We start from the raw sequence: 12,070 nt of genomic DNA on the forward strand, positions 1-12,070 counted from the left end.
CACCTCCCAGTCGCGAACCATTTCAACTCCCCCTCCCATTCCTCAGACGACATGTCCATCCTGGGCCTCCTGCAGTGCCACAACGATGCCACCCGAAGGTTGCAGGAACAGCAACTCATATTCCGCTTGGGAACCCTGCAGCCCAATGGTATCAATGTGGATTTCACAAGCTTCAAAATCTCCCCTCCCCCGACCGCATCCCAAAACCAGTTCAGCTCATCCCTGCCTCCCTAACCTGTTCTTCCTCCCACCTATCCCCTCCTCCCACCTCAAACTGCACCCCCATCTCCTACCGGCTAACCTCGTCTCGCCCCCTTGACCTGTCTGTCCTCCCTGGACTGACCTATCCCCTCCCTAACTCCCCTGATCACTCTGCGAGCTGGCTATGAGGGAGCTGGATCAGTGTCAAGGACTCTTCATATGTAAATAAAGGGTGACTTGGTGATGGGATACTGGCCACTGTGGAGTCACTTCACTTGCTTCCTGCATTTTTCTCAAATAAAGTGTGAAAGGCAGTCTGCCCACCTCCTGACCACCATATTTTGGTATGACCAATACATTATCCAGATCCCAAGTTTGCTTAATTATTCATTTAAATATGGCAGGCCAGCCACATAGTATATCTTGGGAGTCTGACCAGGATTAGGTATGAAGGTGATCAGCTAGCTACTCAACCTATTTTATATGCCTCAACCTTCCTGCTAAAAGCACACCCAACAAAAAGCTTAAAATCCAGCTTTACATCATAGTTATTGAATACCTGAAAGAGGAAAGACATAAGGGTAACATTGTGGTGAGGGGAGATCAGGAAAAGCAAGAGATGCATCCTTGGATGGCATTCGGCATGTAAATATATGAGCATATGTTGGTCTTCAATAATTTTAGCCCCGTCACTGGCCAGTGCACCTTTACCTACAAACTGAGGAGAAACAGCCATGCCTCTCCTTTGAAGGCCAGGTGCAGCTGGCTGTGTGTTTGCATCAGCTTGTCTTCCGAGAGAGAGAGAAGTATGTCATTGAGTGATGTATCATGTTTGAGTAGCTGATAGCGTTTGAAAACTGAGAGTTGTGGGTGTGAGGCTTGCAGCAATGTTAAGTGTGTGATGGCAAGGTGAAGCTGTCATTGTGAAGTATGGGTTATGGTTGATGGAGATTGTTGGTATGTGAATGTACGTGGGTAGTGTATTGCGTGAGGTAATGTTACATTTGGTGGGATATGGGGTTTGAACTTGCATTCATTGACCTTGACCACTCTTGTGAGATCATCAAACTTCTTGCCCGACTGTATTCATATCATGGTAGAAATACTGTCTGCATGAAATTCAATAGCTATCTGCTTTCACTATCTCTGCAATGTCAGAATAGTCTCTTGGACCCATTTGAATAGAGGATCTTTCTGCTCTGATCAGCTCATGTTCCAAGATCTCCAATGCTACATTGTAGAAGCTTGGAGCATACTCCCTTCCATGTTGTGCATTCATGTGGCTTCCCCTTTGTCAAGCTCATTTTCTCACCTGTTCCATTCAAAATATACTTCCCTTTAAGCAGGGCAGGCTAACTTGAACATATTCTGATTAAAAGTCACAACTTGAAGTGTTATCTCTCTTCCTCACAAGTGCTGCCTTAGTTTCTGGGAATTTCCAGTATTTTCTGCTTTTGTTTCAGATTTTCAGTGTATACAGTATTTTGCTATTGTAGCCTGAAACCCTGTAAGTCTTTCTGGGCCCCCTCCTTAGGCGTTTAACTGCTCAGTAGAGCATATAATGCTGGCTACTTACAGCAACCAGGTAAATATACAAGCAGCACCAAGTTCTCATACTGCCTCCATTGGAAAGTTATGATACAGATTAATTGTGCATCCCCATGTCATTTTTCAGGTGCTACTGAATTTTGCCCCAATATGAAAGTTAGCTATTAATGTTATTGCAGATAGCTTTGAATCAGTGTGAGAAATATTTAAAAGGTTACACTATAAGCATGACCATAACAAGGTATGCCTGAGAAAGAATTCTGATTGGAAACCTGTTTGAACAGAGTCCAGTCAAGGTCCAAGTGGTAGAATGAGATCCAAGGGATGAATGGTCTAGTTCATGCTTAGTTACATTCTCACTGGCATTGGCAGTTGTGGATAGAAGGACAACTATAGGGTGGCACGGTAGCTCAGTGGTTAGCACTATTGCCTCACAATGCCAGGGACACGGGTTTGATTCCAGCCTTGGGTGACTGTCTGTGGGGAGTTTGCACATTCTCCCTGTGTCTGCGTGAGTTCCTCCAGGTGCTCCAGTTTCCTCCCACAGTCCAAAGATGTGCAGGCTAGGTGGATTGGCCATTTTAAATTGCCCATAGCATTCAGGGCTGGGTGGGTTATAGGGGGATGGGTCTGGGTGGGGTGCTATGAGGGTCGGTGTGGACTTATTGGGCCAAGGGGCCTGTTTCCACACTGTAGGGATTCTATGAACTATGGTCCAAAATTTAACATAGCAGAGTATTTTTGAATTTGAAGTTGTGAGGGATAGGTTAGCAGAGGCAGACAGAAACCATGCGAAACATCTCCCATTCCTTGTCATTCTACTGTTGCATTAGTGGCATTTCTGCTAAGTCCATTCTCTGATGAGTGTTAAATTACAGGAAATATTTGAGCATCTTTAGTTGAATGAGATCAGACCTTGGTCACTTTTTAGATGCTGCTTCTCTTTTAATGATAGGCATTTTCAGGAGGCTAGCAATAAAACAGTGCCTTCCACTTGCTGCTGCTGCTTATCCAACTGTAAATGTACCACTTCATTTCTTCACATTCAATGTCTGATTTCATTGGAATGCAAGAAGGTGAGCAGCTTCTCTGGATCAACTTCATGGGAAAGATAAATGATTTAATGAGCCATTTGAGATAATCTAATCTTCATGGTCTGGTTATACACAGAGTGGTGTGATCGCTAAAAACAAACTGCCCTTCTTCAGGATGAATGTTCCTATACCAAATTCCCCCCAAAAAATCTATTGCATCCTTCATCAACCACTGGTCTTGTACCAGGTTGACAGAAATTTAATTCAAGTCAGCTCTTGAAAATAATTATTGTATTTTGAAAGCAGTAATCATTGGTTTGGACATGATTGAATGTGTCCATGCCTATTGACTTTTTCTATGATTTATAGGTTTGTTTAGTCGATATTCCCATCTAAATTGTATAATTAATTATAAGTGTAGCTGTCAGGTCAGAGGATGGAATGCACTGATGAGTATTTGGGAAGATTAAATTTTCCTTTGCCATACAGATGTAGAATTGGGAATTTCACAGCCCTGATGCAGGATAGAGTTGTTCTTGGTGCCTGCTTATTTAGTCTCTGACTTGCTGCACGCTGAAGTGTCATTGATTTTTGGGCTTTATCTGTGTGATGTCTCTTCAGTAACACTGGAATCTATTTAAATTGAACAATCACTGACAAACTTTCTTGTCAGTAAACTGCTTTGTCACTGTCCCCTTAGCCTCTCCCATACATAGTCTACTAAAGCGCAATCTTATCCTTGCAATCTTTGTTATGTTCTTTATTAAGTGTACAATGCAAAAAAAAGTCCTCTCGCAAATATTTTGCATTTAAAGATGTGCTTTGCAATTAATTGAATTTGATATTGCTTTTTAAGCATTTACTTCTGGCATCATAATGCTTTAGGGGGACAGCAAGATCTAAGAATGGCAATCCATGAAGCCATATTCAAAATTATATTAACCCTTTAAAGTATTGCATTTTGTTGTGCCACCTCTCTAAAGAGCTATTTATTGGAGTTTTTGACAACAAGGAAGTTGTCAAAAGTAAATATTTAATTTTATTATATTCTAGCAGCATTATAAATAAATCTTTTGAACCCAAGCAAATTATTGTATGTTTTATGATGGACTACATTTTAATGCAGAATAATGCATAACAGTATAGTATTGACATATTGAAAGGAAAAAAACTCTTACCCATATAATAAAACAAGAATGTCTTTTATGTTGATCTTTTAAATCTTGAGCTCCAGGAACTCCATCTAATAGAAGCACCTTTTATCCTTTTATGTTATTAAATCCATGTTTAGTGCTGTTGGAGTTTTACATTCTTTTCCAATGCTTTGAAGAGCTCTTCCATCTTAGTTACACTTCAGATAACCACAATCAATGGAAGAAAATCTATTACTCTTCAAGACCTAGATAGCCTTCTAAAACCAAGTTGCGCTGGTTATTCTGAGGAACTATCATACTGCACACGTTCCACCGTAGTATGGATGGGCTCCTGAAGTGCAGATTTTGTTCAGTCAGTTGTAAACCAAATGTGAAACTGCCTGGGACTTACTAACACAGGCAATTAGAAAGATCTGTGGGCAAAATTTGCACACATGGTATCCATTTTATTGGGAGCTACGAGTGCCCTTAGAAATCCAGAATGGTATCTATGCATCCATCCATACTTATTATGCGAGTATTGGTTGATGCAATGTTGGTAGGGTATTAGCACACACAGAGTAAACACCAGATGGAAGCATACAGGGTGCTTATCTTGATCAATGTCTGTTGCCACTCTTGACGATAGCAATGAAGATCAACATTCCAGTTACTTGTCTTTGAATTGTGTACGGCTGAACACACATTGAGCAGTAGGAACACCAACCCCCATCTCCCACCCTGCACCATAGCTTTATTTAAAAGGAAAATCAGCTAGTTAGAAGTTAGTTGTTGGTTGATTGATCCAGTTATTTTCCTACCATTTTGTAACCAGATTGCATTTCTTTGAGGAGTTGAAAAGAGAAAGGGTAAGGTTGTGAGGAGAGGACCTGGGGAAGTACAAGGTCCATGTTTAGACCATCTGCAGATTATAAACCAGAAGAGATTGTGGAATAAATGGGATGTAACAGTAGGTATGAAGTATTGGAGTTTGCTGGTCCAGGCCCTTGATATGCCACTACAGTAATGGAAAACCTGATTACCTCTTGGTGGAAGAGGAGATACCGTTGTGTATGTTCTCTGTCAGTTAGTCACTGCTGCTTCCAGTTTTGTGCACCACCCTCCCGATACAAGAGAAGTGTGTCAATGAGAGAGATGAAATCTGTTTGGGTGATACAGCCATCATGATCGAATAGCTAACAGTGATTCTGGCTATAAGAGTTAGCTGTGATCAGTGCTAAGAGTGGGAGAGTGAGATCAAACTGTAAATGTGGTGTATTACTCATAATTGACAGAGATTGTTGGGCCAGCAAGTCATGGGATGCAAGTGACTTGAACAGTGTAACGGACTACTCTTGCAGATGGAGGAAGATGACATTTCAAGATATGTTTACTGACCCTGACCATTCCACATCAGATTGTGAACATCTTTGCAACACTTCAGCCAGGCCCCCTTTGAATTGAACACATCTCTCCTCCTACCTCTTCCACCAACTCCTCCAGTGCAGAGTCATAAAATGTTGGAGCCCACCCTCTACCATACCTTTCTATTATTATAATATTCTTTTCCATATCAGAACACGTTACAACATAACATTCAATAGCCACCTTCCCTTTAAGACGCCCAATCTAGGTTCAAGTAGTACAGGCTACTTTTACCAGGAGCTGGCCTCTCATGATTTTGAGGCCCACTAACTCAGCCACCCAGATAGCTTTGACACTGTGCTGCAGTCATGTTAGTTAGAAGGCAGTACAAACCTGCCTTGATGCCTACCACAGCAGTGGCGCGCACAGGTTAATCCCGCATTGTGAATCCTGTACCAGTTTATGTGGACAATTGAATTTAGACTGCCTGGTCTTAATGATTTCTGGAAGATTACGTTATCCTCATTGTCAACTGCTCAAGACCTGTACCTGGGGAATGCAGCGGATGTAATGTAAAATCATCTCAGATCTGCTGCCTGCTTACATATGCAGGAATTACAGCAGAAATGTTGAGGCCCAGCCCTCCTTGAATCTGAATCAAAGGAAAATATGAAATGGCTGCAATTAGCTGTGTTTAATCACAGGAACCCAATAAACTATTATCAGAAACAAAGACTTAAAGGATCAGAGATTTTTACTATCTGCATCCAGAACTGGTATAATTAGCACTTAGATTTGAAGAAAATTAAGAAGAGTTGAAATTTTTCAATTGATAAGAAACTTTTGTTAACATATAGTTCTTTCCAACTATTTCCAAAGTGCAAGTCACATCTTTTCCTCCTTCCACACATCAGTTAATATTTGCATCTGCAGAGCCTCTCGTGAATGGCACTGATGGGTTTGACAAATGTAAGTAGCATCACCTCTTGATCTGATTCACTGCAGGCTTGGGCTGTAGGTCCTGAAGAGTAATAGCTGTTGTTCTGCTGACTGTGGTTATCCAGAGTGTCACAAAGTAGAATTAGCAATTCAAGAGTGGTGGGAAAGTTTGTGAAATCCTGTCAACCAGCCACATTGAACATTTCTATACTTTGCATTGATACTATGATTCTTTGCAAATACAGAGCTTTTTAGTTTCTTTTTTAAACTTAGAACACAGTGTTTAGCTGTGCTTTATGGCGATAAATTGGGCAGGCCAGTCCCTACCAGCCTGAGATATTGGGTGAACAATATCACGGTTCAGCTTCAGAAATCAGAGAGATCATGTCGGCATTGAAATTAGGAGCCCAGGTGCCATTTTGAAATTATGAATTGATGAGTTTGTGAAAGAATCGTATGTACCCATTTTTCCTTTCACAGGTGTGAACAGGGGAAAACATACGAGAATGTTTTACAGCAGATATAATGAAGCAACACGACAGTGGAAGAAAAATGCTGCCATATGGAGTGACATGATGGCTTAGTGGTTAGCACTGCTGCCTCACAGGGCTAGGGACAAGAGTTCAATTCCAGCCTTGGGTGACTGTCTGTGTGGAGTTTGCATATTCTCCCTGTGTCAGTGTGGGTTTCCTCCATTTTGTTCCCACAGTCCAAAGATGTGCAGGCTAGGTGGATTGGCCATTCTAAATTGCCCACAGTGTTCAGGAATGTGTAGGTGGGTTATAGGGGGATGGGCCTGGGTGGGATGCAATGAGAGCCAGTGTGGTCTTGTTGTGCCAAAGGGCCTGTATCCACACTGTAGGGATTCTATGATCAGTAAGTAGCAACCAGTTATATTGGCAGAAGTGGAAGCATCTGTATGATTTGACTTTATTTACTAACATTTTTCAGCCTACCATAAGAAATAGAGTTTCAGAGAGCAGAGGACCTTTGAAACAATGACTGAGTTCCTATTCACAGTATGACCTCTATGCCACATGACATGATCCCAGTATAGTCTCCTGATTGGGTGCAGAGGACCCTTCACATTGCTAACTAGCTGTCTTCCTGCCAGAGAGCCACTGAATCGCAGTCCAACACTTGATTTGATGAGATGATGGAAGCAAACACACCATTCACTTTGCACTCCGACACTCTCAGCCCACCAAAAACTCTTAAATCCAACCCATATCTTGATTTCAGACCTAGTCAGTGGTCGATATGGATATTTGATATGTTTACAAGCTTGCTGATAGTACCCTGTAATAGATTTATGTTGATTCTCAGTACTGAAGATGGCCTCTTCTTCAGTCAAACAAAATCTTTTTGGTTTTACTGTCTCCTTTATTTTATATGTAAATGAAAAAGATGATAAATGTAGTATATGGCTAGACTTTAAAAACATCACAATGCTGCTTTCAGTGATCTGAACAAAACATAATGGCAAAGGTATATGTGAAATTATACCTATAATGTAAATAAATTCATATATATGTTACTTCGTTCCTACTTTAGTTGCTATTAATGATTAAAAATTTAAAATCAATCACTGCTGATTCAAATTAACAACACACATTTATGTAGCTGATAGAATTAGATGATGTGGAAGAGACCAGAAATGGGGGAACTCAGTTCGCAGGGGAACTCTCAGTCTTCAGAGGGTTGTAGGTCTGGAGGGCATGAGACGGGAAGGAGCAAATAATTGAGGGATTTGAACACAAGGATGTGAATTTGAGATTTTACTCGACGGGAAGCCAACCTAAGTCGCAGGGATAATGAAAGAACAAGACTCAATTCATGTTAGACTATGGGTAGCAAAGTTTTAGATTAACTCCTGTTTAAGGGATATGAATGGGAGGCAAGCCAAGGGAGAATGGATGAATCAAGTCTGGTAGCACTAAAGACTTGGCTTCAGCTGCATATTGACTGACGCAGAGGTGAAGAAAGCTTTATTACAGAGTGGGAGCAAGTAGTCTTAGTGAGGAAAACTCAGTTCAGGGTGAAAAAGATTTTTCATGCTGAGTTTGCAAACAGCCTGTGTGCCTCAAATGTTAGAAGGAGATGTAATCAATGGATAGGGATTGACATTTGGGGCAAGAACTACAGACAATGGCTTTGGTCTTCCCAATATTTAACTGGAGGAAATTTCTGCTCATCCAACATTGAATCATTGGACGACGTTCAAATCAGGTCACATTTCATTCTGTCATGACATCCACTTGAATATCAGTATAATTGTCATCACTTTCAGTGGGGAGGCGATGGCCTGGTGGTGTTATCGCTGGACTGTCAATCCAGAAAACCAAATAATGTTTGGGGACCTGGGTTCAAATCCCACCATGGCAGATGGTGGAGTTTGAATTCAATAAATATCTGGAATTAAGACTCTAATGATGGCCATGAATCAATTGTCAGGAAAAATCCATCTGGTTCACTAATGTCCTTTAGAGAAGGAAACTGCTGTTTTTACCTGGTCTGGCCTACATGTGACTTCAGACCCACACCAATGTGGTTGACTCTTAACTGCCCTCTGGGCAATTAGGGATGGGCAATAAATGTTGCCTAGCTAGTGACACCCTCATCCTGTGAATGAATAAAGGAAAAAAAAAATTAATATGGTTATTCAAACATATAGACTTTGATTTTAACTGGGATTGGTTAGGAGCCAGGTAGGGTGTGGCGAGGCTGGAAACACCTGTGGGTGAGTCAGCTCTGGGATTGGGTTTAACTCTTGGCCTTTCTTGAAATAATATCAGACTATCTTGTCTCCTGATAATGACAATGTCAGCGGCTGAGAGCATATATAATTGGGTCAGAGCCTTAAGACATGAAATATTCCCCTCTGGTATATAGTTATCACTAGGCAAAGGTTTTGGTAGTCATTGGGAAAATGGCTTGAGGATGACTGAAGACTTCCTGAAGAGCCTAGGTCGAACTTTCCTGCTACTCCTGACTCATAACGATTCCACTGCAATTCTTTTTTGGACTTCGCAATTGGTATTCCTACCACCTGTCTCTGTTGGGTCTAATATCAGGCAGAATTCCCCAGCTCATCATAAAAATCATAAAATGGCACATCAAGTCATCAAGTATTGCTTTCCAGTTGAAATCTCAACTGGTTTTAAAATCAAACAAATTGTGATGTTGTTTGGTGGGAGGGGCGTGGCTTTAGGTCAGTGTACTCAGTCTGAGTAAGTTTAAACCTACTTAACTGAGTTTAAACCTACGTAAGCTTCAATCTCACTGACAATAACATCGAGGCCAGAGACTGTCTGAATTCAAAGATGTTCAAAACAAGAGTGCACTTGGTCACATTTTCATTCGAAGTTATACATTTTGAAGACATTTGTTCAATGGAGGTGATAGGTCCATATTTGATAAAGCAATGAAAATGTTTGAACAATGTGGCCGTGTTACAAATAAGAAGGACTTTGGTTCCTGACTCTAAATGGAAAGGTGGAAGAACTGGTCATCCTTGCAGGTGGCTCAGGTGACTGCTTTCGTACAGATAATTAATGCATACAAGTAGCTGCTAATTTTGCATTTCAGGAATGATTTATGAGGTGGCATGGGATAGAGGGACATAATCTAATTTAGATCAGAACCTCTGCCACCCATACAATGGTATCAGCACAGCTGTGAGATGAGAGATGATTAATGGGCAGTAGCGTAAACACGCTGTAGTCATAAAAGGTGTTATTTTGATGACATACTTGTCGGAATAGGAAATGGCACTTACAAAGAGTGATGGTCAGTAGCAGAACGGATTATTATGAGCATTCAGTCACTTATTCACTTAGAATCCAGGATAAGAACAAATATTGATGCAAAGATAATGCTGTTTGTAACAATTTGAATGGCTGTTTGTTCAAAACCAGCTAATAGCTCTATGATCTAACCTTGGGTTTCAGTAAAAGTTGAGAAAATACATTTGTACTCTTTAAATGGGAGAATAATGCACAAAAGCCATATTATGTGTAGAAAATGAATATCATTAACCCTGTTTATAATTTCAGACTTGAGATTGTATTCAGTTCAGGTCATCACAAACCAAACTGAATGTTACTATCTAAATCCCATAAGGTTTGTAATGAGAACTACCCCTCCCCCAGTTGCTTTGTGCTGTGTGAAGTTTTAAATTGAATTACATGCCTGATTCAAGCACTGATTTTAATTTATCATTTAAAGTCGCAGGAAATTTTGACTGCTCCTGCGCATTAGCTATTACCAAGAGTTGTTTGCATTTCGCAGTATTTGAGGATTTTACCAGTCAATCACCTGATTTAGGTTTTGTTGTCTACTTTGAATCAGTGTTCATTTTGGCATTGGCACTGGTGAAGAACTAACCAATGGGAAAAGGGTCTTATCCTGTAAAATATTGGGTGTAGAATTTTCAGACATGAGGCCATTCAGTATTACAAAATGGAAGTGTAAAAATAATGAGCAAAAGGTAAAAGTAAATATAAATACAAATTTGGAAAGGAAAAAAGTCGGCAACATTTGTTGTGAAAGCATGGATGTTAATATATATTATTATAAAGAGGTAAAGTAAGTCGAATTCCCAGTAAAATATTGACTAGTATGTTCTACTGGCTCAACAATTTGTTCAGTGAGTTGCACAGTCTGAGATCACATGATCCATGGTTTGATCCTTATTGGAACTGCTGGATGGTTTCGTCCAACAATATAGCAGACAAGACAAAACTCTGTTGTCCTCTGCATCTGTCAGTTGACACGGAGGAAATTAGCCATGGTTCTTCTGATAACTATATTCTGTACATGGATATCAGAAGGAGACAGGATTGAGCTTTGTTGTGGTGTCCTCCATATTCCAAAAATGGTCAACGCTTAGTGAGTGATAAATGCAACCATGCACCATCAAGACACCAAGAATTTCTGGAGGACAAGGTAGGGGAGAAATCTGGCGCTGAGTAAAGACATTTAAATGAGTCTGTTCAGTGGATTAATGAAATGCCTTAAGTACAAGATGCTGTAAGAATAACTGTCTGTTAATTAATTTCTTTTCAGCTTTTAGAATTTGACAGAGAGTTGTCGGTATTCAAAGACAAGTTGAGTGAACAAGAGATATCATTTCCACCAAGGTACAAAATTTAAACTATCACAATTCTTCTGCAAGCATTTAGTTCAAAGTTTTATATTTTTGAACAGTATGTTTCAAATAAATCGTAATATTTAGAGCATTTAGATTTCTTTTAGCATATCTCAATATGCCGATGTGAAAGGTGGAACTGTGTTTGTCGGTATTCTTTGAAAATGATTTGTTGGATCAGTGATTATTCACAGGGCCACTGCCTCCATCGGAAAATGGGAAGAAAGGGATTTTGTTTACGTTCAGGTTATGACTTGACCTTTGACTGCTTATTGTATAGGATATGCTGTGCATTATTAAAACTCAATATTTACCTTGTTATGTTGTAGGATCCCTCAGACATTTCCTTGAATGTATTTCAGTAGCCATAACTCTAAAAGTCTGCAGTAACTTACAATATATTTCAGCTTTTGTTCAAGTTGAAAATAACGTGGTGATGATGCTGATTCTGTCATGTGATCTAATATCCTCAGATTTTTGTTGTATATTGTCCACTACAACATAGCTGATGCCCTTTGTCCAAATATTATTTTGGTGTATCTCTGAAGTACTTGTGCACCAGACAAATAGATAAATAGTCAAACTAATGAAATCATTATAAAATGAAACAGCACCATTTTGAATATATTCTGAATTGCATAATGTAATTCCCAAATACCAATACTGCTCCTGTAGAATTTTGTAAGCCAGGCATGCTTTCG

General features: G+C 40.1%; 1 long non-coding RNA gene across 1 annotated transcript in view; it reads left to right on the forward strand.

Moving 5' to 3' along the window:
- LOC125485567 overlaps window positions 1–11,364 on the forward strand; it is an 18,378-nt gene extending 7,014 nt beyond the window's left edge. Inside the window, exon 3 of the long non-coding RNA XR_007264276.1 lies at window positions 11,288–11,364. This is a non-coding gene — a long non-coding RNA (uncharacterized LOC125485567). The remainder of the gene's footprint in view (window positions 1–11,287) is intronic.
- Window positions 11,365–12,070: the final 706 nt, after the last annotated feature.

This window comes from Rhincodon typus, chromosome 20 (assembly GCF_021869965.1).
Source record: "Rhincodon typus isolate 14 chromosome 20, sRhiTyp1.1, whole genome shotgun sequence".
NCBI lineage: Eukaryota > Metazoa > Chordata > Chondrichthyes > Orectolobiformes > Rhincodontidae > Rhincodon > Rhincodon typus.